Genomic DNA, 27760 nt, shown 5'->3' on the forward strand with positions numbered 1-27760 from the left:
TCACAACATAGCAAAATAAGGAGACAAGCCCAATCACAACAACAAGGCGACAAGCCCAATCACAATAACAAAGCGACAAGCCCATAAACAACAACAACCAACCTAATAGAATTTCATCCCAACTTCATATCTGAAGGCCTAGCATGCTTTCCCCATCAATAACTAACTCCTACATGTGCTTCACTAATTAAAGTCTAACTGAAAGGTAAATCATAACCTACGTCGATGCCGAGAGTGTGCCACAGACTATCTAACTCTAGCCTTGCCCTTTCGGAGAGCTTCCTAACATTCAAAGTCAATTCAACAACGTATTCTATATATGAAATGGAAACTAACGATACCCATAAAGCCATAATACTAATCGAATCGAAAACAACATTTAAAAAGAGGAAAATCGGGTCCACAAGGGCAAAATAGGAATTTTAGGTAAAAATTGGTTAATCTATACTTAGGAAGTCAAAAAATATCCCTCAATTGCTAAATAACTCAATCAATCATCAATTTTAACCCTTAATAAAAAAAACCAATTTAGGAAGAAACCCTAACTTTCTATATTCATAAACCATGAAATTTAGAATGATTTAACTTAGGCCCCATTTGGACATGGTTTGAAACATGGTTTGAAACCATGGTTGGACATGCATTTTGGATATTTTAAGGTGTATTTTCTCTTATAGACATAAAAACCCCACAAGTTGTGAAAACTATTAAAACATTCTCAATTCTTATACAATCTTACTAGATGAGCAAGTCATAGTTCATAACAAAATTAATACGCTAATTCATAACAACCGGCTAAAAATTAATACAAGAAGACCTGTCTAAAAATACAACATAAATTGATTAAATTTTAGTTCAATAAATAAAATTAAACTATGGGTCTTTTTTTACAAAATTAAAAGGTTGATAGACATAAATAAAATTTGGTGGAAGTTAATGAAATTGGTAAATGATTGATGGGGGTAATTGTTATGGGGGTAATTGTTATCGACTATTCCTCGAAGGAGAGATACTGATCAAACAATATCAAATCCCACTGAATGATATAAGAACCGTATGAATGGTACTTCTTCAGCATGGAAACATGGAATACCAGATGAACACCTGACAAGCCTGGTGGGAATACTAACTCATAAGCTACCTCAACAACATGACGGAGAATCTCGAAGGGACCAATAAACCTCGGGCTCAACTTGCCCTACTTCCCAAAGCGCATCGCACCCTTCATAGGTAAAACCTTCAGTAGAACCTTCTTGCCAACCATAAAATCTAAATCACGAACCTTTCATTCCGCATATTCATTTTGCCTACTCTGAGCTGCCAGAAGATTTTCTTGAATCAACTTCACTTTGTAAAAGGACTGTCTCAACAAATCCGTACCCCAAGGTCTAACCTCAAAAGCATCAAACCACCCAATCAGAGAACGACATCTCCTACCTTAAAAGCCTCGAACGGTGTTGTCACGACCCAAATCATAAGTCGTACGGGCACCTACCCTTTCCCACATAGTAGGCGAACCTGTCCCTTAATCATTAACTCAAACCATAATAAAATAAATAAAAACAATAGAAGTAGAAGTCTAAAACATAAATAAACGTAATTGCGGAATACATATACAATCCCCAAGAACTAGTCTAAATCGTACAAGAGCAACTATGTAAATGTCTAAATATACAAGTCTGTAAGTCAAAACAACTGTTTGAATGGAAAAAAATAAAGACAGGGATAGATGAGTCTCCAGGCAGCGGCTCGGTAGATGCTGACCGTAGACATTCGAACGAAGGGCCTCTAGATCAGTTACGAGGAGTGGAAGTAGTAGGTGTCATAGGCCGACAACAGTTGGCTAACATATATAAAGAAAGAAACTGAAGAATAGACATGCTCGCAATCAAGTACAATCACAACACAATCCAAGAAGAACAACTCAAGTGTAGAAGTATCAAGTCAGAATCGATGATGTATGAGAATGAAGTAATGAGTGCATATGCAATGCAATGATATGCACTGGCCAAATGCAAGTCTCCGTACACACATGTTACGGACGGAATACCTCCACGTCTTAATAGTCGTGACCCATGGGGCCCGCGAAGTTCATGTACCAGTCACTCTGCACACAGCCCAGAGATGACCCCACAACACCAACCACACCGCCAGCCATTACGCACACAACCTAGAGATAGCTACACTATCAAATATGTCCAAAGAACCACGGATGTTTTCTTCTCACTTATCATCATCAACACCAATCACAGGTAATATCAATGTATCATGGAAATGAGGATGAATGTAATGCAAAATATTAATATCAAATGTATTATATAAAATCCCAATCATGCCATACTTGGACATATATCACAATAACAATATCAAGTCAAGTCCTTTTCTCTATCCATGATAATGTCAAGATAAGTGAGAGGGACAACCATATCATAATCACAATATGGAAACTACGTACAAGTCCAATATCACACACATGGCAACAAGCCAATAAATCACAAAGAGGCAACAAGCCCACCAATCAGTCAACAATACCAAACCTAAGTAATACATCCTAACTTCATACCCGAAGGCATAACATGCTTTCTCCGACAATAACTAACTCTACATATGCTTCCCTAATCGAAGTCTAACCAGAAGGTAAGTTATAACCTACCTCGCTACCGAGCTGGGGCCACGAACAATCAAATCTGAGCCTTGCCCTTCTGAAAAGCCTCTAAGTAATCAAAGTTTAACCATTATCGAATTCTAAGTTAAAAATGAGAAAAAATGATACCCATATTGCATTATGTTCGTTCGAATCAAAATCAACTTAGTAAGAGAGGGAAAACTTGTCGACTATGGTAAAACGGGTGTTTCAAAGAGGGAATAGGTAACCCAACATTCTAGAAGTTCAATTCTACTCCCCAATTGCTAAATTATTTCAAGTATTCGTCAATTTCATCATTCAAGTCAAAACCCCCAATTTGGGTATAAACCCTAACTTTCAATCTTTCAATTCTTCAACTATAATGGAAGATTCAAGCCTATTGGTTATTAATTCATCAAACTCCATGCTTAGATTAGTCAAATCCATCAACAAATCTCATATTGGAAGATTAAATATCAAATAATAAAGTAAAGGTCAAAACCCATCTTCTTCCTTAGGTTCTCTAGATTTTCTACCATGGATTCCTGCTTACGAAAGGTAAATAAAGGAAATCAAGGTTAGAGAATTTACTCCCAAGAAGAATCTAGTTAGAACCTCTTCAATTCGCCTTTAAGTAACTTAAGAGTAATAAATGTCGGAATAGGAAATGAAGGGTTTTACTTAGCATTAAATAGGATCTGATCTGCATTTCCCGCCGCATCGGTAGTAGGACCGCTATAGCGGAACCACCCCTGTGACACACTACCCGTTACAGATAGTCCGCTCCAGCGGAGCTCCATCCGCTGGAGCGAATTCTCATGAATCCACTCAACACGCGCCAGCAGACCAGGCCTCACCATGGCGGGTCCGCTGTAGAGCACGCAGTCTCGCCCTAGCAGGACATTAGACACCAACAAATTTTTGGTTTTTCACCAACATCTTCACAAAACCTGACAATCACCCGACACCTTCCACATGCAAACCAGACATGTAAACATACATAAAAACATGCTACAGACTCACTCGTGATCTCGAAATTCCCAGCAGAGCTCTATTATACTATGTACACACTCAATGGCCAAAGACCAACTTTCCCACCAATAACTCATCCCGAGTGCCTCGAGAACTGAACGGAATATCCCACCAAGTCATAATCAACCATCCAGACCTCTCAGAATCGACAAATTTCCCAAAAAGTTCTGTTTACCCAAAAGTCAACTATCGATCAATCGTTTTCCACTCTTGAGCTCTATTTCTCATAAGTCATCATAAAACTCGCCTGACTACCTCGGGAACTCTGCCACCCATCCTTGCTGGTTAAAATTGTACTAATAGAGCTCTAGAAAGGGTCAACAAGGGTAAATAGGTCAAAATAACTATAACGACAAGACGGGTTATTACAGGTGCCATGTCAATACTCGAGTGACAACTGTTGTATATAAGCTCTACCAATGGTAAGAACTGGTCCCAATGACCAGCAAAGTCAATAACACAAGCTCTCAACATGTCCTCAAGCACCTGAATAGTCCTCCTTGACTAACCATCTGTGGATGAAACACGGTGCTATGATCCAACTGAGTACCTAACTCCTTCTGCAAATTCCTCCAGAAATGAGAAGTAACTATCTGAGATGTTAGAAATGGACACTCCATGTAATCAGACAATCTCCCTGATGTAGATCTGTTCCAACTTCTCTGCTTTGTAAGTAATCTAAACTGGAATAAAGTGTGTAGACTTAGTCAACCTATCCACAATAACCCAAATCGAATAAAACTTACCTAACGTCTTCGGAAGACCAACCACGAAATTCATAGCAATCCTCTCCCACTTTTACTTGGGAATGGGTATTCTCTAAAGCACACCACCTAGTCTCAGGTGCTCATACTTAACTTGCTGACAAATTAAACACTGAGAAACAAAATCTGTGATGTTTCTCTTCATCCTAACCCACCAACAGTGCTGCCTCAAATCACGATACACTATTGTTATACCCAGATGAATAGGATATCTGGAACTATGAGTCATTTCCAATATCAAATGAATCAAACTAGCAACACGAGGAACACAAATACGCCTCTTAATCCTCAAGACACCCTGACTATCGATCATGGAATCCTTGACCTTACAACTCAACACCTTATCCTGAATCTTACACAACTTCGCATCATCGAATTGTTGTGCCTTAATCTGTTCCAAAAGAGATGACCTCGCCTCAAAAAAAGCCAAAACCCTGCTAGGTACAGAAATATCCAATCTCATAAAGCTATTAGCAAAAGTCTGAACCTCCATGGCTAAAGGACACTCCTCGACAACCAAACGAGCTAAGCTACCCATACTCACTGCCTTTTGGCTGAACGCATCAGCTACCACATTAGCCTTCCTTGGATGATAAAGAATAATGATATCATAATCCTTAAGCAACTCCATCCATCTATGCTGCCTTGAATTGAGACTCTCTGATTGAACACTTGTTGAAGACTGCGGTGATCGATAAACACCTGACAATGAACCAAATACAAGTAATGCCTCCAAATCTTTAAGGTTAAGACTACCGCCGCCAACTCCAAATCATGAGTGGGGTAGTTCTTATCATGAACCTTCAAATGCCTTGAATAATACACGTTACCTTGCCTTCTTGCATCAACACACAACCCAAACCGATGTGAGAAGCATCATAATATACGGTGAAGTCATTACCCTTCACAGGTAATGCCAAAATCGGGGTTGAAGTCAACACAACCTTGAGCTTTTGGAAGCTCTCTTCACACTCGTCGGACCACTGGAAAGGAACATTCTTCTAAGTCAACCGGGTCAAATGTGAATCAATTGATGAAAAACCTTTCACAAACCGACGATAATAGCTCGCAAGGCCCACGAAACTTCAAATCTCAGTAACTGAAGTAGTCCTCGCCCAATCTCTAAAAGCGTCGATCTTCTTGGGATCAACCATAATCTCATCCTTAGACATAACATGGGCTAAAAATGCCATAGAGTTAAGTCAAAACTCACACTTAGAAAACATGGCATATAACTTCTTTTCCATCAATATACCAAGCACTATCCCCATGTACTTCTCATGCTCTTCCTTACTTCGAGAATAAACAAAGCTGTCATCGATGAACTCAATCGCGAATGAATCCAAATACTGCTTAAAAATCCTATTCATCAAATCCGTAAATGCTGCGGGGGCATTGGTAAGCCCGAAAGACATAACTAGAAACTTATAATGACCATAACGAGGCCTAAAGGTTGTCTTCGAAATATCCTCCACTCAGATCTTCAACTGATGATATCCTAAACTCAAGTCGATCTTGGAGAAGACAAACGCACACTGAAGCTGATCAAATAAGTCATCTATGTGGGGTATCAAATACTTGTTTCGAATAGTAACCATGTTCAATTGTCGATAATCGATACACATCCGCGTAGAACCATCTTTCTTCTTCATAAATAGCATAAAAGCACCCCAAGGGGAAACACTAGGATGAATGAACCCCTTGCTCAATAGATCCTGCAATTGTTCCTTCAAACTCTCTCAACTCAGTTGGAGCCATACGGTAAGGTAGAATAGACATTGGATGAGTGCCTGGCTCCAAATCGATGTAGAAATTGATGTCAGGGTCATGTGGCATACCAGAAAAGTTAGCAGGAAGGACCTCTGCAAGCTCACTAACTATACGAACAAACTCCAAAGAAAAAGTATCCACGCTCGTATCACGAATACGAGCTAAATAGGCTAGACAACCTCTATCCACTAACTTCTTTGCCTGGAGGTATGAGGTGATCTTCTGAGGAGTAGGGCTGGGGGTACCCTTTCACTCCAAATGTGGAATCAAGGATAGCTAACATCACTGTCTTGGCGTGACAGTCCAAGATCACATGGTACGGGGATAACCAGTTCATGCACAAGATAATATCAAAGTCTACCCTACTAAGGATCACCAAGTTTATCCACATATCATAGCCCATAAAAGTAACCACACAAGCTCAATAGACTCGATCTACTACCACTGAATGTCCAATCGGAATAGACACACATATGTGCGCATCAAGAATATCACAAGTCATATCCAATCCAGTAAAAAAACATGTAGACACATATGAAATATTAGAACCCGTATCAAATAAAATCGAAGCTATCTGATGACAAACAGAAATGGTACCTGTGAAGACTACATTAGAAGCCTCAGCCTCTAGTCTACTAGGGAAGGCATAATAATGGGATCCATCCGCTACCGGACTGCACATCACCGTGGCCACTCTGGCCTAACTGAGCTCCTTATCGAGAACCCTGAGAACCACCCCTACCAGAGTATCCACCTCTACTAACTTAGACACTGGAATCCTAGAGTCTGAAATCTAGAAACTTGTTGGGCCCCACTCTGTCTGGGCCTGGGATACTCTCTGGCAAAGTAGCCTAAGTCACCACACTCATAGCATCTAACCTCCCAGGACTGTGACACAGAAGCCAAAGAATCGGTATAACCACCACAGTTTTCGTTCTAGAAAGGAACCCCTAAAATTCTTCCTTGCACGATAACCACTCAGCCTTAAAGGACCAATAGCTGAAGCGTGGAGTGTTGAATGGATGGGGAAACTAGGATAATGCTGGTGAGTCCTGCCTGACTGGCCCCTACACGTAGAAGCATAACCACTGAAACTACCAACCTAACAGGCCCTCTTGTCGCTACACCCACAATGTGCTCAGAGCCTAGAAGACTCCACACTCATAACATGATCCACCACTTATTGGAATGAAGACGCTATGGCAACAAGTTGAAGACAAGCCAAATGCAACGGTAGCACCAACCCCTTGACGAACCTCCTAACCCTCTCGGCCTCAGTGGGAATCATTTGAACAATATAGCGAGCCAAGGAAAGGAATCGAACCTCACACTTCGCAAAAAATGTACTCTTTTGCTCCAAATTGTTGAACTAGGCTCTCCTCAGATCTCACAGAGTACGGGGGACGTACTTCTCCAAGAACGCCTGATAAAACTGGGCCCAAGACAATGAAGGCAACTCTGCTGACCGATACTCGACAAAAGATCCCACCACATCTTCGCGTCCACACGCAACTGATAGAAAACGTAAACAACTCCTTGTGAATAAACAAGACTCATCTTGTACAACCTCTCATGGCTGTCAATGATAAAGTCATAGACATCCTCAGCTGGAGTACCAAAGAACTTCGGTGACTCCATCTTCTTGAATCTGTCGAACGACTCCTGTTCCCCAACGGTCATAGCTGGACCTCGAACAGGCCTAAGAGCATATGCAGGTGCTGGGATCTCGATGATACGGGGAGCCATAGCAGCAGCAGGCTGCATCCCCTGAGTCTGCCCTTGGTTGGGAGTCTATGTTATTGCTCTAGTTTGAGATCCTCCTAGAGTGGATGGAAAGCCACCTACCGCATGCATCCCACCAAGATAGTGCAGTATACGAACCATGGTGTCCTGAAGCACTAGAGTAGAAATCACCTCGGGCTGAGTTAGGGCTCGTCCCAGCTCTCCCTCATCTGCGGGCTGATGCTCAGGATGATGCTCTGGCTCTGGAGATAAGGATCTAGCTCATCGCCGACCGATCGCAGAAGCCTTGTCCCTGGCTTGTGCTGCACCATGGCCTTACCATGACCAAAACCTCTCGCTTGGCCTCATCTTCATGCTCCTGCCCCAGCGGCGGGCTCGGGCACCGCATCCCTCGCAATAGTGGCACGGGTCCTCGCCATCAGTGAGAGAATAGAAGTGAAGTTTGATACCAATTAGAACAGTAGCACGAAAAAAATTTGAAGAATTAGAAGTTTCCTAAATGTCCAATAGCTCATCGCAGATAAGTACGAAGCTTATTGTACCGATCTGCAAGACTCTACTAGACATGCTCTTATACTTATAAGATTGCGTAACCTAGGGCTCTGATACCAACTTGTCACGACCCAACTTGTAGTTCGAGCGAGCGCCCACATTAAGCCTCCTGGTGGACAAACCCTTCCTTATCCAATATTCATTGCAAGCATACCAAAAGGAAACATAATCATTCGAGCAGTCTCAACATATAATTAACTATTAAGTGCAGAATACTAATACAAAATACCCAAAATCTGGTCTAAGTATAGTACAAGAGCTACTATAACTACATAAGTCAGAAAATAACTAATACATAAGAGTTTGAAATAGTGTCTCGAAACAGAAGGACATATATCATAAAAGAAGAGTTTCCCGGGCTGCGGATCTGGAACATGGCTCACCCTGAAAACTTGTACTAGAAGCCTCGGGAATCACTGACGAGGTGCTGATGTGGATTAGGTAGCAAGCTCTGCACTCAGAAAAGAGTACAGCAAGGTCGTAGCAGTACAAACACTATGTACTGGTAGGTATCATAGGCCAATGAAAATTAGTTCACATATGTGAAGAATTAATAAACAAGTAGACATGTAAAAAGTCAAGCACATTCACGAAACAAATCAATAACCAGATCAAGTCAATATCAATGCCATGAACAAATCAACAATGAAGAATAGACGTAAGAGTGAACACGTATGCAATGCAATGCACTGGCTAATACCTCTAACTTGTACACACATGCTACGGACGGAAACCTCTACGTCTCAATATTCATGACCTATAGGGGACCCGTGAAGTCCACGTACTCCCTCGGCCCACCAAGAAACTTGGGGCACCGAGTATATCATATTCTGCTTCAGTAATAACCTCAAATCATGGATTCTCATCCCGCTTCACACAATCCGACAAAGACCTCGGATGTTCCTTTGTCTTACTTATCATCAGTACCAAGTCACGGTTCATGTCAATGCAACATATGAAATGAGAGAGTATGCTATGCAAGATATCATAATTAATAATGAATCGTAACGAAAATCTCGTCCGTGTCTTATCATAAGCACACATCATAATTCAAGTCGAATCTCATGATTCTTCCTGTTTCGATGATAAGTAACATAACAATAGAGAGATGAATGCATACGCAAATCATAACATATCAAAACAAGGCGACTAGCCCAATCACAATAATAAAGCGACAAGCCCATAAACAACAACAACCAACCTAATAGAATTCCATCCCAACTTCATACCAGAAGGCCTAGCATGCTTTCTCCGTCAATATCTAACTCCTACATATGCCTCACGAATTGGAGTCTAACTGAAGGGTAAATCGCAACCTACCTCGATGCCGAGCGGGTGCTATAGACTATCCAACATGAGCCTTTCCCTTCCGTAGAGATTTTGAACATTCGAAGTCTATTCAACAATGTATTCTATATAAGAAATGGAAACTAGTGATACCCATAAAGTCATAATACTAATCAAATCGAAAAACCCTTAAAAAGAGGAAAATCGGGCCCACAAGCGCAAAATAGGAAGTTTAGGTAAAATCGGTTAATCTATACTTAGGAAGTCAAATACTATCCCTCAATTTCTAAGTAAACTCAATCAATTATCAATTTAAACCCTTAATCAAAAACCCCCAATTTAGGAAGAAACCCTAACTTTCCATATTCATAAACCAAGAAATTTAGAATGATTCAACTTAGTAACTACTCAATCCAAGAATTCATGACTAGGTTAAACAAGATTATAAGCAAATCCCAATTCCATAGCATAAGATTTCATGATGAAAACTTAGAGCTTACAACTTACGTTCCAACAAACCTCTTTAATTCATCATAGATGCTAACTTAGACTATAAATAAGCATAAATTAGGGTCAAGGGAACTTACTCAAGGATGATTCAACTCTAAATGCTCTTTAAATAACCTTTAGAACTCTTTAGGTTTCAATTTTGTGAATGGGAGAAGAATGGTTCGAATTGGGAAATATAAGCAGATTCTGTTCAGTGATCACTGCTTACGTTGTCAAGGATCAGCTTAAACGATCCCGCCCCGGCAGATAACCGTTAGCTGAGGTGGATATTATTTAATGGCTCATTCATCATGACTGCGAGCCAAGTCCCACTTGGGCAGACCCACAGAGGCGGAGACACTCCCACAGAAGCGGGGCATCAGAAAACCAAATCTTGGTTTTCACCAAGTCTCACCCAAATCATCCACCCAAAACCTCGCAAATACAAATCAAACATACAACACACATGTAAAAATGCGCTATAAAATCAACTGTGACCTCAAAATTCCCAAGAGATGTCACCTTGACCAGGCCAACCCCCAAGCAGCCAAAACCAAGTTTCCAACCAAGGCTACAAAATGCTCTCAAAAGCCTCGAGAAATGAACCAAACATCCCACTAAGTCATAATCAACCCTCCGGACCTCATGGAGTCAACAGAATTCCCAACAAGGTCCATTTACCTAAAAGTCAACTATTGGTCAAATGTTTCTCATTTTAAGGTTCTAACTTCCTCTAATCCTATCAAAACTCACCCGATAACCTCGAGAACTGAGTCACCCATCCCTGCCGGTCAAAAGTACTCTAACGAGGCTAGGGAAGGGTCAACAAGGGTAAAAGAGGCAAACCGCACATAACGACCAAATGGGTCTTTACATCCTAACATCTGCACTATTTGATAATATTGTTCCTTATTAAATGTGAAAGTTTTCAGTTGATCAGCATAGACACATGTACTTGTAGAAGCACCTTGATTTTCACCTTTCTGTATAGACACTTTGGTATTCAGACTATATGTGAAGGTTGCCTGAGATGGATTCTGAATCTGCTGAGTTTCTAAGGAAGATTTGTTATTGTCTTGAATCACATTGTAAGCAGAATAACCATTTTCTTGTAGCTCCAGTAGCATTACCATAGGTACCAGTCATTTTTTTCTTAGACTTGAAATCAAGTGGATATCCTACTAGCTTATAGCATATTTCTTTTGTATGCCCTTTGCATCTGTAGAACTCACAAATGACATTAAAGTTCTTGTTAAGCCTCTAATTTTCACCAGTCATTGAGTACATATCAATTGAATCCAAACTGTTAGAAGAAATATTGTTTATTCAAAGATTTCAACTACTTGTACTCACAAATTTCTGACCTTCATCCTCAACTATCATACCATAAGCTTGATTCACATTTGGTAGTGGACTCATTAACAAGATTCGGCTTCTTTCTTGTTGATATGAGTCATTTAACCCCATCAGAAACTAATACAACTTTTGTCTTTTAAGATGTGCCACAAACTCCTTTGACACCATTCCTGGAGCTTGTAATAATGCATCATACTTGTTACACTTCAGAAAATTTCATGTCGTCGTATGGTAGATAGACTAACGTAGGATAAGAATTATATGATATGTCTACAAGTAAGAGGTAGTACTTAACGGTTCTAATTAGGATTCCAAAGACATTTGAGGCAAGAGAAGAAAGTTCGTCGAAGAATGTCAAGCATAAGTCGTGTTTTGAAAAAGTGTTTGCAAAGTACCGAGCTAATGTTGGTTTAATAAATGTCTTGAGTAAAAGTTATTACGCTCCTTAGGTTTTTAGTGAAGTTCTAAACAAGTGCTAAGAAGGTTCCATAAGGATTGGAGATCAAACTAAATGACAGAGATAATTTCAGAAAAGTGGAGTTATATGACCACTTATACGGTCCGCATAAGGGCCCGTATAACCCAATAGAAAAGATGATTTCCCTGATGATGAAATACGACTACTTATATGGACCGTATAAGGGTTCGTATAACTCCCGACGGGCTGAATATTTTCCAATAATAAAAATGTGTTCCCACTTCTAATTTCTCATTCTTCCAACTTCTCCACTTCTCTCTAAATATCTAGAACATTCCACACCCTTCACTCACATAAATTCAAGACAAATCAAAGATCAGTTTCATCAATCCAAGAAAATCAAGTGTAAGGAAGCTCTCTAGGGTTGCTAGAAGTCAATAAATTTCTTTGGAAATAGAGCTAGGGTTTTCTCCAAGTGAAGAACCTTCATCAAACGCCCAGTCCTACACAATCAAAGGTGAGTTTTATGATCATTTCATGTCATTAAGAATATTGAATGGTTGAATGATTTAGATTATGGAAGAAGGTAGAATATGGAGCTCAATTGTGAAATAATGGTATTTTTGAAAAGTAGTTTGACATGAATCATAATTCTTGAGATGTTATGAGTATAATCTCATTATATATGGTATTTAGAGTATTGAAGAAGCATTATATGAGGATGAATGTGGTGTCATATCATGGCTATGGTTACGTATGACTTTGAGAGGAATTTTCAGAATTGGTTAATGTCGAACTTGTCGCAGTTAGTGATTATGATATTATGAATGTTGTTATTGATGTTGGGAGTTGTTATATTATATGGAGAAAGTTGTAGAAATAAAGGAGATGCTGCCCAATTTTCTTTAGCTTTAGCTTAAGCTCAAGTATGTTTCGGATTATCTAATTCTAGTACGAATTCCCTTAAATGTAGAATTACGAACTTGGAAGGAAGTGTTTAGTCGGCAAGTTAGAAAGGAGAAATGGTATGTGAGGCAAGTCTCGTCTTTTTCTAAGGCATGACTCCTATAATATGACTTCCTTTAACTTTCCATGATGTTCTCATATTCCGGAAACTATGAGTCTATGTTTATGAAGAACTTCCCATGAGATAAAGTTAAGAGATATGTTACGAATATGATAATGGTGATGATGAGTCTAAGTCTAGAGATTCTAAAGCTCATGATATGATACTTTTACGAAGCTAATGATCCTTATACGATTCTTTGATGTTATTCATTGTTGCTAGACTCACCTTATAATGCTAGTTCCTTCAAGATGAGGCATGATGCTCGTGACTACTCCATAATGGAATTAGGGGTTCTCGACCTTACGTCACCCTGATAGAGTTATAGTTTGTATTTGAGTTCTAATGCATGCTTTATGGTAAGTATACAATGATGAGATTAAAATATGCCTAGAGGGCCGGGCATGACACCGCGAAGGCGGGCGGCTTATGATTACACCGTACCTAGAGGGCCGGGCATGGCACCGCTAAGGCGGGCAGCCTAAGATAGCACTGTGCCTAGATAGCCGGACATGGCACCACTAGTGGATGGTGTGTGATAGTTACCCGGACGCGAGTTAACGATGATGATATATTTGATATGCATAACATGTGTTTTTCGTTAAAAGCTAAGCAGGTTATATCTTCGCCTCATGTTTCATCATTTCTTTATTATGTTAGTATTATTAATGCCTTACATGCTCAGTACACTTTTCGTACTGATGTCCTTTTCTTTTTTGGACGTTATGTTCATGCCCACAAGTAGATAGAGAGATAGTGCTGACCCGTAGGAGATTATCAGCGGATTCACAAGAGCACTCCACTACTCCGGAGGTGCTACTTGCAGTCATATTCTTTTGTGTATATATACTTGGGTATGACGGGGTCTTGTCCCGTCCTTATGTTTCAGTATTCTAGTAGAGGCTCGTAGATATGGATGCGTGGGTAGTGGATGTCTTATGGATATATCGGTGTATATCTTGTATATCATTTTTGTAGCCATGAGGGCTTATGTGTGTATATATATATGTATATGTTGCTTTCGAGATTGTGCATGTTCAGGTTCAGTATGAGGATTAGCATAATGAGTGGTGCTCGATAGTCAGCTCCGGGTACCCGTCATGGCCCTCTAGTCGGGTCGTGACAAGAGTGGTATCAGAGCAGTTCCGTCCTAGGGTGTGTCTACGAGCCGTGTCTAGCAGAGTCTCATTTATGGGTGTGAAGCGCGCCACACTTATAAACAAGAGGCTGCGGGCATTTAGGAAAAATGACCATTCTTCTTCTTATTAGATCGTGCCACAGAGCCATGTTATAAGATTTTCTCCTTCCTGATTGTGCGTTATGATTTCAGCGATGACGGTAAAGAGAAAAGCCACAACCGCCCAAAAGGGCAAGGCTACGATAGAAAGGCCGGTGGAAAGGGAGCCACCAACAAATATAGAAGAAGGTGAATCTCATAATGAGGCTCCATCCAATACCTCTCACACTCCGCCTATTGTAGAAGAACAAGAGGGGGCTTCAACTCCGGCTCTTATGCCTCCAGTTCCTGTACCGGGTGCTTCGGGTCAACAAATAACTAAGGTTATTCAACTGTTGATATAGCTAGTTGCTGCTCAGGCTCAGCGGCAGAGTATGGTTCCTGGTGATAGGTCCACTAGTGCAAGGGCCCGTGATTTCATGAGTTTAAATCCCCCAGAATTTTTCGGGTCGAAGCCGGATGAAGACCCGCATGGTTTTATAGATGAGATATTGAGGACGTTGAGGATCATCCATGCTTCGAATGCCGATTCAGTGGATTTGGCATCTTATAGACTCCGGGATGTAGCGGCTCTATGGTATAATAATTGGATATCTTCGAGGAAGGAAAATGCACATCCCCCGATTTAGTAGGAATTTGTAGATGCTTTCCTTCGTCACTATTTGCCACCTGAGGTTCGAAGGGCCCATGCTGACAGGTTTCTTAATCTAAAGAAAGGGAATATGAGTGCTCGGGAGTATAGTCTCCATTTCAATTCATTGGCCCAGTATGCTTCCACAATGGTAGCCGATATGGGAGATAGAGTACACAGATTTATGAGTGGCTTAGGGCCACATTTGTTCAAAGATTGCTTGACAGCTTCATTGCAAGAGGGGCTGGATATTTTTCGTATTCAAGCCCATGCCCAGAACATAGAAGAGCAGTAACATCCACAAAGGGGTGAGCGCGATATTGATAGAGGGCAGAGTAAGAGGGCTAGATCTGCTAGTAGTGAGTATAGAGGGGGTCAGCAATAGTATTCCAGGTATTCGGGCCTGTCCGCAACTAGTGCACTTTCTCGGTTTGCAAGTAGGAGATTTGACCGCTCCATTCATTCAGGACAGAGTCAGAGCTCGAGAGCTTCAGGTTCCCAGTTTGGAGGTGATTATAGTCAGAGGAGACCATCAGTCCCACGATGTAGTCAGTGCAGAAAGTTACATTCGGGACCGTGTCGCCAAGGTTAAGATACTTTCTATGTTTATGGACAGACTGCGCACGTGATGCATGATTGTCCCTCGAGGTATGATAGAGGTGGGGTTCAGCCCACAGGATCCGCAACCGGTTCTTCCTCTTCTGTGTGCCCGATAGGGCAGAGTCCCTAGATTTTCGTAGGCCACGGTAGGGGCAGAGAGGGAGCATCCAATTCAGGTGGCACCCAACCCCGTATTTATGCTCTAGCCAGACGTCAGGATCTTGAGTCCTTCCCGAATGTAGTCACAGGGATACTATCCATATTCTCTCATGACGTTTATGCATTGATTGATCCAGGTTCTATGCTGTCTTATATTACTCCTTATATTGCTGACCGTATTGGAGTGAAACCCAAGCCGATTTAACCTTTTGAGGTATCCACTCCGGTTACTGATCCCGTAATAGCTAGACAAGTATACAAAAATTATGTGGTGGTGGTATGTAATCATCAGACTATAGCTGATTTAATTGAGCTAGAAATGTTAGATTTTGATGTGATTATGGGCATGAATTGGTTGGTTTCTTGTTATGCTAATGTGGATTGTAGAACGAAAATAGTCCGGTTCCAATTCCTGAGAGAACCCGTACTTGAATGGAAAGGTAATACAGCGTCTCCAAGAGGTAGGTTTATTTCGTACCTTAAGGCAAGAAAGATGATCGCCAAAGGATATATTTACCATCTAGTCCGAGTTCATGACACCGACGCAAAACCACTAACTTTTCAATCCGTCCCGATAGTAAATGAATTTCTGGATGTATTTCGAGATGAACTTCAAGGCCTTCCTCCGGAAAGAGAGCTTGACTTTGCTATTGATGTGTTGCCAGACACCAAGCCTATATCTATTCCTCCTTACCGAATGGCACCTGCAGAGTTGAAGGAGCTGAAGGCGCAACTGAAAGACTTGCTCGAGAAGGGATTCATTAGGCCCAGTTCATCACCATGGGGAGCACCTGTCCTATTTGTGAGAAATAAAGATGGTTCCCTACGGATGTGCATTGACTATAGGCAGCTGAACAAGGTGATGATAAAGAATAAATATCCGCTTCCAAGAATCGATGACTTGTTTGACCAATTGTAGGGTACCAAATGGTTTTCCAAAATTGATCTATGATTGGGGTATCACCAAGTAAGAGTTAATGAAGAAGATATTCTTAAAATGGCTTTCAGAACAAGATACGACCATTATGAGTTTCGGGTGATGTCATTTGGGTTGTCTAATTCTCCCACGGTGTTTATGAATCTGATGAATAATGTATTCAGGCCCTTTCTAGACCTATTTGTGATCGTGCTCATCGATGACATCTTAGTATATGCTCGGTGAGAAACGGAGCATGCAGACCACTTGCGTATTTTCCTTGGAGTTCTTCGAACTCGAGAATTGTATGCAAAATTTTCAAAATGCGAGTTTTGGCTAAATTTTGTGACTTTTCTGGGCCATATTATCTCAGCTGATGGCATTCGAGTAGATGTTCAAAAGATTGAGGCTGTGAAGACTTAGCTAAGGCCTATAACGCCTACAGAAGTCCGTAGCTTTCTGGGATTGGCAGGTTACTATAGATGATGTGTGGAAGGGTTTTCCTCCATTTCAGCACCATTGACGAAGTTAACTCAGAAATTAGTGAAATTCCAGTGGACTGATGCTTGTGAAAGCAGTTTCCAGGAATTGAAGGATAGATTAACTTCAGCCCTAGTCCTGACACTCCCAGAAGGACCAGACGGTTATATTGTATATTGTGATGCCCCTGGTGTTGGGTTAGGCTTTGTGTTGATGTGGCACGATAAGGTCATTGCCTATCCCGGCAGTTGCGGAAACATGAGAAGAACTATCCGACCCATGATCTTGAATTGGCTGCGGTTGTTCATGCACTAAAGATGTGGAAATACTATTTGTATGGCGTTCATGTTGATATTTATACAGATCACAAGTGTCTCCCATATATCTTCAAACAGAAGGAGTTAAATCTACAGCAGAGGCTGTGGCTAGAACTACTGAAGGATTATAATATGAGTATTTTATACCACCCCAGAAAGGCGAATGTAGTAGCTGGTGCCCTTAGCCGCAAATCAATGGGTAGTCTATGTGAGGTCCCTTCGGAAAAGAAAGAATTAATCTGTGAGCTTCACCAGCTAGCCTGCCTCGGAGTTCGCCTAATTGATTCAGGCAATGCAGGAATTGGTATTCACAACCCAGCTATTTCATCTTTAGATATGGAGATAAGAAAGCGCCAATATGAAGACTCCCAGTTGAGCCACTATAGAGATACATTTCATGAGAAAGAGAAGTCGCCATTAGAAGTTTCTACAAATGGAGTTCTTTGGTACCGACATAGGCTATGTGTTCCAAATGTTGCGGGACTACGTCGTCAGATTCTAGAGGAAGCTCATTATTCTTGGTATTCCATTCACCCAGGAGCGACAAAGATGTATCACGATCTCAAGTTAATGTATTGGTGGGATGGAATGAAAAAAGACATAGCAGAATTTGTAGCTCAATGTCCAAATTGCCAACAAGTGAAAATTGAGCATCAAAAGCCAGGAGGATTGTTGCAAGCGATGGAAATTCCAACTTGGAAATGGGAAGTGATTAACATGGATTTCATTGTAGGATTTCCTTGTTCCCGACCCAAGTATGATTCTATATGGGTGATAGTGGACAGACTGACGAAATCAACTCATTTTCTTTCAGTCAAAACCACATATTCGGTAGAAGATTATGCAAAGTTGTATCATAAGGAGATAGTGCGACTTCATGGTGTTCCAGTGTCTATTATTATTGACAGAGGAGCACAATTTACAGCTAAATTTTGAAAGTCTTTCCAAGAAGGTTTGGGTACCCAGGTAAGGCTTAGCACAGTGTTCCATCCACGAACTGATGGGCAAGCCGAACGCACTATTCAAACCTTGGAAGATATGTTACGGGCATGTGTGCTAGATTTCGGTGGTAGTTGGGATGACCACTTACCTCTTATTGAATTTTCATACAACCACAACTATTATTCCAGTATTAAGCTCTATATGGAAGAAAGTGTAGATCCCCAATTGGGTGGTTTTATGTAGGAGAGATACAACTAGTAGGTTCGGAGTTGATTCAATAAGCGGTGGAAGAGATAAAGGTTATCCGAGATCTATTGTTGATAGCCCAAAGTCGGTAGAAATCTTATGCGGACAACCGTCGGTGAGACTTAGAATTCGAAGTTGATGATTGGGTATTCCTGAAGGTATCACCGATGAAAGGCGTGATGAGATTTGGCAAGAAGGGAAAATTAAGTTCTCGATACATTGGACCTTATAAGATTGTCCGCAAGATAGGCCAAGTAGCTTATGAACTAGACTTAACTCCAGAACTTGAATCAGTCCATCCAGTCTTTCATGTGTCAATGCTCTGCAAATGTGTTGGAGATCCAACTAGAATCATGCCGATAGATGATGTCTAGATTACTGAGAAGTTGGCTTATGAAGAGGTGCCCGTTGCCATACTAGATAGGCAAGTATGGAAGCTCAGAAACAAAGAGGTGGCTTCGGTCAAAGTCTTGTGGAGAAACAATAACCGAGAAGAAATGACTTGGGAAGCGGAAGAAAACACGAGGTCCAAATATCAGCAATTGTTTCCACCCCCGGAAGAGATTCAAGATGTGACATCAACATTATGAGGTATGTAATGCCTTTTTTTAGTGCTTTTGGTCGTGTGTGACCATATTTTATTGCCATTGTATTGTAACCCTGTGAGGCGTTGTTATTGTGGGATATTGTGACAGGATGGTAGCGCCATATTACAACGGAAACTCTGGCGAAATTTTTGTACTATTCTCGAGAACTTAACATTCGAGGACAAATGTTCTTAAAGGGGGGAAGAGTGTTACACCTGGGAAAATTTCATGTCATCGTATTGTAGATAGACTAACGTAGGGTAAGAAGTATATGATGTTTCTACAAGTAAGAAGTAGTACTTAACAGTTCTAATTAGGATCCCAAAGACATTTGAGGCAAGAGAAGAAAGTTCGTTGAAGAATGTTAAGCATAAGTCGTGTTTTGAAAAAGGGTTTGCAAAGTACCGAGCTAATGTTGATTTAATAAATGTCTTGAGGAAAAGTTATAACACTCCTTAGGTTGTTAGTGAAGGGCTAAACAAGTGCTAAGACGGTTCCATAAGGATTGGAGATCAAATGAAATGACGGAGATAATTTCAGAAAAGTGGAGTTATACGACAACTTATACGGTCCGTATAACTTCATACGGTTCGTATAAGGGTCCGTATAACCCAACAGAAAAGATGTTTTCCCTGATGGTGAAATACGGTCACTTATGCAGACTGTATAATATTATACGGACCGTATAAGGGTCCGTATAACTCCCGACGGGCTGATTATTTTCCAAGTATAAAAATGTGATTTTTCATTCTTCCAACTTCTCCACTTCTCTCTAAATCTCTATAACATTCCACACCATTCACTCACTTAAATTCAAGACAAATCAAAGATCAACTTCATCAACCCAAGGAAATCAAGTGTAAGGAAGCTCTCTAGGGTTGTTAGAAGTCAAGAAATTTCATTGGAAGTGGAGTTAGGGTTTTCTCCAAGTGAGAACCTTCATTAAATGCCCAATCCTACACAATCAAAGGTGAGTTTTAGGATCATTTCATGTCATTAAGAATATTGAATGGTTGATATATTTAGATTATGGAAGAACGTAGAATATGGAGCTCAATTGTGAAATAATGGTATTCTTGAAAAGTTGTTTGACATGAATCATAATTCTTGAGATGTTATGAGTATAATCTCTTTATAAATGATATTAAGAGTATTGAAGAAGCATTATATGAGGACGAATGTGGTGTCATATTATTGCTATGGTTATGCATGACTTTGAGAAGAATTGGTTAATGTCGAACTTGTCGCAGTTAGTGATTACGATAATATGATATGTTGGAAGTTGTTATATTATATGGAGAAAGTTGTAGAAACAAAGGAGATGTTGCCCAATTTTCCTTAGAATTAGCTTAAGCTCAATTATGCTTCCGATTATCTAATTCTAGTACGAATTCCCATGAATGTAGAATTAGAAAGGCAAAAAGTTATGTGAGGCTAGTCTCTTCTTTATCTAAGGCATGACTCCTATAATATGACTTCCTTTAACTTTCCATGATGTTCTCATATTCTGGAAACTATGAGTCTATGTTTATGAAGAACTTCTCATGAGATAAAGTTAAGAGATATGTTACGAATATGATAATGGTGATGACGAGTCTAAGTCGAGAGATTCTAAAGCTCATGATATGATAATTTTACGAAGATAATGATCCTTATACGATTCTTTGATGTTATTCATTGTTGCTAGACTCACCTTATACTGCTAGTTCCTTCAAGGTGAGGCATGATGCTCGTGACTACCCCATAATGCAATCGGGGGTTCTTGACCTTACGTCACCCCGATAGAGTTATAGTTTGTATTTGAGTTCTAATGCATGCTTTATGGTAAGTATATAATGATGAGATTACACTGTGCCTAGATGGCCGGGCATGACACCGCGAAGGCAGGCGGCTTATGATTACACCGTGCCTAGAGGGCCGGGCATGACACCGCTAAGGCGGGAAGCCTAAGATAGCACCGTGCCTAGATAGCCGGACATGGCACCACTAGTGGATGGTGTGTGATAGTTACCCAGACGCGAGTTAACGATGATGATATATTTGATACGCATAACATGTGTTTTCCGTTAAAAGCTAAGCAGGTTATATCTTCGCCTCATGTTTCATCATTTCTTTATTATGTTAGTATTTATTAATGCCTTACATGCTCAGTACACTTTTCGTACTGACGTCCTTTTCTGTTTTGGACGTTATGTTCAAGCCCACAAGTAGATAGAGAGACGGTGCCGACCCGTAGGAGATTATCAGTAGATTCACAGAAGCACTCCACTACTCTAGAGGTGCTACTTGAGGTCATATTCTTTTGTGTATATATACTTAGGTATGACGGGGTCCTGTCCCATCCTTACATTTCCGTACTCTAGTAGAGGCTCCTAGATATAGATAGAGATATGTTGGTAGTGGATGTCTTATGGCTATATTGGTGTATATCTTTGATATCATTTTTATAGCCATGAGGGCTTATGTGTGTGTGTGTATATATATATATATATATATATATATATATATATATATATCTATATGTATGTATATGTTGCCTTCGAGATTGTGCATGTTCAGGTTGGGTATGAGGATTAGCATAATGAGTGGTGCTCGGTAGTCAGCTCCGGGTACCCGTCATAGCCCTCTTGTCGGGTCGTGACAATACTCATCCCACAAGCCTTTCAGTTTTGTGTTGTACACAGATACAGATGATGTCCCTTATTGCAATGTAACAATTTCTTTTTGAAGACTAAATGTTCTTGAACCATCTACCCTATTAATCTTTTCCTTAAGTCTTCCCACAAAACATATGCATTTAAAGCAAAAGCAACTCCTCTAATAATACTTTTAGACACATCATTCATCAACTAAAAAAGGACAATTGCATTTACTAGTTCGCATTGTCCCCACAATTCTTCACTGTATATTTCCTTTTTACATGAACCATCAATTGACCTTCTCTTCTTTCTACCTAAATGAGCAAGTTCAATTGATCTAGTCCATAGTGTATAGATCTCAATTCCTAGTAATTGAAATGAAACTATGCTTATTAGTGATGATCAGTAGGACTTAACTACAAGAGATTATTATAGTTAATACCTTGTACAGTAGAGATGTTTCCACCATTGTTACCTATTGAAATCGAATTTGACCCATTATTAACCCTTCGATTAGCATCAACTCGTGCTTATTCTTAAGAAATTCTCATATTTTCTATTGTCACTGACATGATTTCAAGAACAGATTCAATTAAGATTTCTTGATCTTGTGCTTTGCAGAAGCGAAATAGAGAAACACAAATAATTGCAAATTTAGCTCAGATTATCACAAGATGAATCAAAACACAAAGAACCCTTAGCATCGATCTTCTCCAAGCAAGAATAGACGAAAATGCTCTGATACCATGAAAGTAATGAAGAAACTTAGTAATTGAAAGAGATGAGAATTTGTAGAGAGAACATTTTGATATCTTTAGTGTAAAAGTTGTGATGTATATGCTGATATACAACGCTATATATATACCCTGATACCTTAACACTTGATCAACACTTAACCAACTAACTTTAGGATATTTAATACTAGCTAACTAACTATAGAAAATTACAACACTGCCCTTACTAACTATATTTCATATCTTTAAAATAGTCTTCTCTCTCACGATCTTCATCTTCACTTCTGGGTAAATGCTGGCCAATATCCAAATGAAATTTGTTCTCCATCTTTTGAAAATTGGAGATGTCTTTATTCTGTTTGTTATATATCATTTTGTCAATCATTTTCTTCACCTCGCCAAGTCTGTTGAAACTGTTTTTCCAATTTGGGCGAATCGAGTTGTAATTTGTCCCATCCCCTAAAAAATAGAAAGTACATGTGCTGTATTTGTCAATTCTTTAGAGGTATGTATTCCTTTTCACCTTCATCTTCATTACCGCGTTGAGTCTATTCAAGTATCAAGCTTAACTGTGCCTTCACATGTTTTGAGTTGATACTAAAATCCATAGGGTTTTGAGCTACGGAATAAGCACCTGACAGTGCTAATACCACACATCACTCAATCCCCCATCGATTCAGTATATTCCTACAAACATGTGTTTTCCTTAACATCCATTGTTTCTGCCTATCGATGCAGTATATGTGATTTCCATTGCAATGTTTTTACGGTTTCTCGTCAATGTTGTTTCTCTTGCTCTGATTTCTGTGCTAAGTGTGTACCTTATGTGAACATTGATGCTCCCTAATTTGATGCCACGTAGGAGTAAGTCGAAAAAAAAATCATGACCTTTCCTGTTATGTGACTCATCCACGAAGTACATCTATTTGTTTTTTTTTTTGTGTATATGTATATAATACCTGCAAAACAAGTAACTGGTGTTATATAAAAATGATTCTCTAGGATTTGAACATGGAGAATATGAAAGTCCTCCTACCTTAAGTGTTTTCTTTCATCTCTTGCAGTTTTTGATTCTCAATTATGGTAGTTGATGGCATAGAGTCATGAGTGAAGTTTTGATGCTTGACAAAGCAAAGACTTGGAACAAGTAAACTAGGCATGATGGAGAAATGATAGTAATGCTCCAAGCAAGAAAGCACAATAAATAATCCAGGTCTAGATATATGTGATAATTCACAAAGTAATTGAAAATGCTAGACATGTTGAGATGAAGCAGAGGTTCTAGACTGAACTAAAATGGCAAGCAGCACAGGATGGTTAGAACAGGTTTGTAGACATATTCCATTGCACAAAGGCTACAGCAGAGAGAATACACATGCACATGACCTCGCAATGCAAGAATGTGTGTCAATACAAAGACAAGTGTAGTGAAGCATACTAGAGACAGAGTGAACCATCAACATACATGATTTATCACATAGATAGATGTTGAGCAAGGGAGATGCAATAATTAAAGAAGCACAGTAAAATGGAACTGGTCCAAATACATGTTCCATCAAGGAGACAGATGCAGATAAGTATAGGCCAATGATATAATGATGACTCAGTCACAGAGCAGTTCATTGAGAAATAGCACAAGCATGATTACAAGTTCCATCAGAGTTAACAAATGCAGTGGAGGAATGAAGTCAGGTCATCAAATGTAGTTGATGAATGACCTATACATAAGGAGATCATGATGTTACACCCCTCGTATTTGTAGTAGTCGAACCGATGGTTTCCTAGTCGGGTATGCCCTTAGAATAGAGACCCAAGCCCGAGTTTGGAGGTATAAAATATCTTACCCCGCGTACAAGGGTACCAGCAGATATTCCATGCCATTTATAAGAGATAAAAGTTGAGCGAATCGAATCGACGTGATCTGAACTGAACAAGAAAAATCTGCAGACACCAGTCATCGTCGATGGGTAGTCGACATGGTCGATGGACCGTCGATGTGCGACGTCGATAAGATCCCGCACCCTTGCATCTGCAAGCGCTGTAGCCTTTTTGGCTTCCAAGTATAAATAGGTGGTCCACGACCCTATTTCATATTTTTCCCTCCTGCAAAAATCAGAAAACCCTAATATATTCTCTCCCAATATTTTCCACCATATTAGTGAAGATTTGACAAGACCCGGACCCCGTAAACCCGAGAGGGCGAGTAAAAAGGTTGCTTCTAGGGTGTCACAGCCCAATTGGAGGGCTATGACGGACACCCAGAAGTTGACCACCTAGATGCCACAATACATACATAACATACCTGCTCATGCTCATTATAGGCCACCTGAGGGCACTCACAACATAATCTGCTGTCTGATAGGTATCATAAACTGGAAAGTCACCACCCTCGAAAGGTATATACATACATGCATCACTAAACTAAGACGGGGTACAAGCCGACAAGGCTACCCGATAAAACTATATAACCAAACAAGTGCTGACCGGGCCATATTGTCTGACTGAATATAAGTGTCTACGAGCCTCTACTAACATACTGGACATGCTGCGGACAGGACAGGGCCCTTGCCCTACCCATAAACATCAAATATATACCAGGTCTAGACGGCAACTCCGGCAAGAGAAGAGTGCTCCACTGTGAAGCTGAAGAAGCAGCCTAAGGATGCAATCTGTCTTCCGGCTATCTGAACCTGCGGGCATGAACGCAGCCCCCCGAGCAATAGGGGAGTCAGTATGAAAAATGTACCGAGTATGTAAGGCAGGAGAGTAACATACACATAGAAGTCATAAAGAAAATCTGAAACTCGTAAAATAAACTGACTGACTAAATGCATCTGTAAGGCTGATTATCTGAACATGTCTGCGTGAATGCATCTATATGTCTGCTTACTGAAAATGCCTCTACGGGCGTATGATATGCATAGGTCATAGTACCGAGGAACGTGTGGCCCGATCCATATCCCATATAGGCCCCTTCGGGCATAATAACATAATGACCCCTTCAGGCAGCCCCTTCGGGCATAATAACATAATGGCCCCTTCGGGCATAATAATCATCATCACTATGCACAAGTTGATCAGGTGGTAATGCGTATATAACGCCTCGCCCTTTTCCCATACCCCATATATATATATATATATATATATATATATATATATATATATATTATATAAACTAACATTATCATGATACAATATTTAGGACCCATAAACAGAAGGAATAATCGTAATAGAGGGGTACAGGATTATCAAGAACTGAGATGCTCCTAGTACTTCTAAGAGTAGAATGATATGGAGACTCGATTACTCGTTGTTCTCTCATGTCATAGGATCATGCAAAAATGAGAGAAAGGGAAAGGCTTAACATACCTTGAAGCTTATCTATTCACCCAACTTCTACTTCTCGAACTCGCAAGTCTACAATCAAGAGAAGTTATACTATTGTTAAGCTCATCTTCATGCGCTTGCCTTAATCCTTCAAATTAAATCTTTCTAGAATTTGCTGAAATTCGGGCATTATCTCCCCTGTTTATATCCCTAGCCCGAAATCACAATACCAACAAAACAACAACAATAGCAACCTTAATATCAACAACATCATTATCAACACAAAAATATTTCATAAAACATCCCACACGATATTTTTCAACATATAACAACAATATACTCTTCCTTTCTTCTTAATTAAATAGCATAATCTCATCAACACACCAAAAACATTAGATACCATCCACATGCATGTAAATCAGCCCAACCACACGGCCACAACATGCTCAAAACAGTCCATAACACAACAACTACAACAAAACACTTTATGACCTTTCCTCCATAACTATTTTCACTTTTAAGACTTACTAAACCTTCAAATCAACTCAACATAAGATATAGGATGAAGAACATACCTTATACTGAAAGAAAATCAGCCACACCAACTTTATTCGAGACCAAACTTACAACAACATCAAGTAGAAGCAAGAACAATCACCTTTCGTGGACTAGTTTTGTGTAATCTTGTTAAATTCTTGATTTAATAGGCTATAAATGTTTGGGGGGTGTGTTGGGAAGTTTCTAGGACTTATGAGAATGGAAAATGCTGAAAATATGGGGTTGATGATGGTTTTTATACCCCTCATAACTCGGTTCCACCGACTTTCCCAAGTGAGACCCGCAGAAGCCATTTGACAGCTTGGAGTCTTTATCTTAAAATGACCATAACTTTTGATCCCGGTGTTGTGTGAGGGCTCCAGACCTATGGTTGGAAAGATATTTCAATTATCTACAACTTTAACTTTTGGTGTGTTTTCAAATTTCAAACTTATAATATAGTTTTGGCCTCTCCAAGTCAAATCATCCGAAAACGTATTCTTAAATCATCCTTTTGGAGTGCTTATGCCCATATTTCGCTTAAGGGTCCTTCTTAAGACCTGCTTAACTTCCCATGTATTACTCATATCACTTTTTATGTGTCCTTTATAAAACCCTGACATGTGGGCTCCACCTTTACTTGCGGTTACGAGGGCTATTCATCAAGTAACGTATTGACTGATTTACTCCATATGGTCTCCAAATATTATATATATATATATATATATATATATATATATATATATATATATATATATATATATATTCCTATACTCAGATGATATAATGTTCATCCCTGATCCTTGTATTTTGCTCTCTCTTGAGCTCATATTAAGCCGTCTACAGTCTTGGTAACGCGAAATTTTTCGGGTGTAACATCCTTCCCTCCTTAGAAACATTCATCCTTGAATTTTGTAGCTTGCGAGCTTACGACGATTTTATTAGTTTCTTGGAATGGTTGTCCCCCTTTAGTTCCTAATCTCCATGCCGTTATACTATGGGCTCATTAGTCGTCTTCCATATCTTCCCAATTCTTTATCGAACTCATTAATTAGTTTTATATCCTCATGTTCTTGTGTATGTACCCAGTGGTCAACTGATATCTAGCTACCATCCTGAGACCTGTTGCCATTAAGATGATCTTAACTCATGATTGCTACGGCTCTCTGCCGGTCTATGAGCATTCTTAATAATTGTACTCTTTTGTCTTGCTCCTTATTTCTCTACTAGTAAAGAAATTCTCTTGTTCAAATATGGAACTTTTCCTTGCTTGCTTCTTTGGTGCTATTTTAGATTATCCCTTTT

Source organism: Lycium barbarum, chromosome 1 (assembly GCF_019175385.1).
Source record: "Lycium barbarum isolate Lr01 chromosome 1, ASM1917538v2, whole genome shotgun sequence".
In the NCBI taxonomy this organism is placed as follows: domain Eukaryota; kingdom Viridiplantae; phylum Streptophyta; class Magnoliopsida; order Solanales; family Solanaceae; genus Lycium; species Lycium barbarum.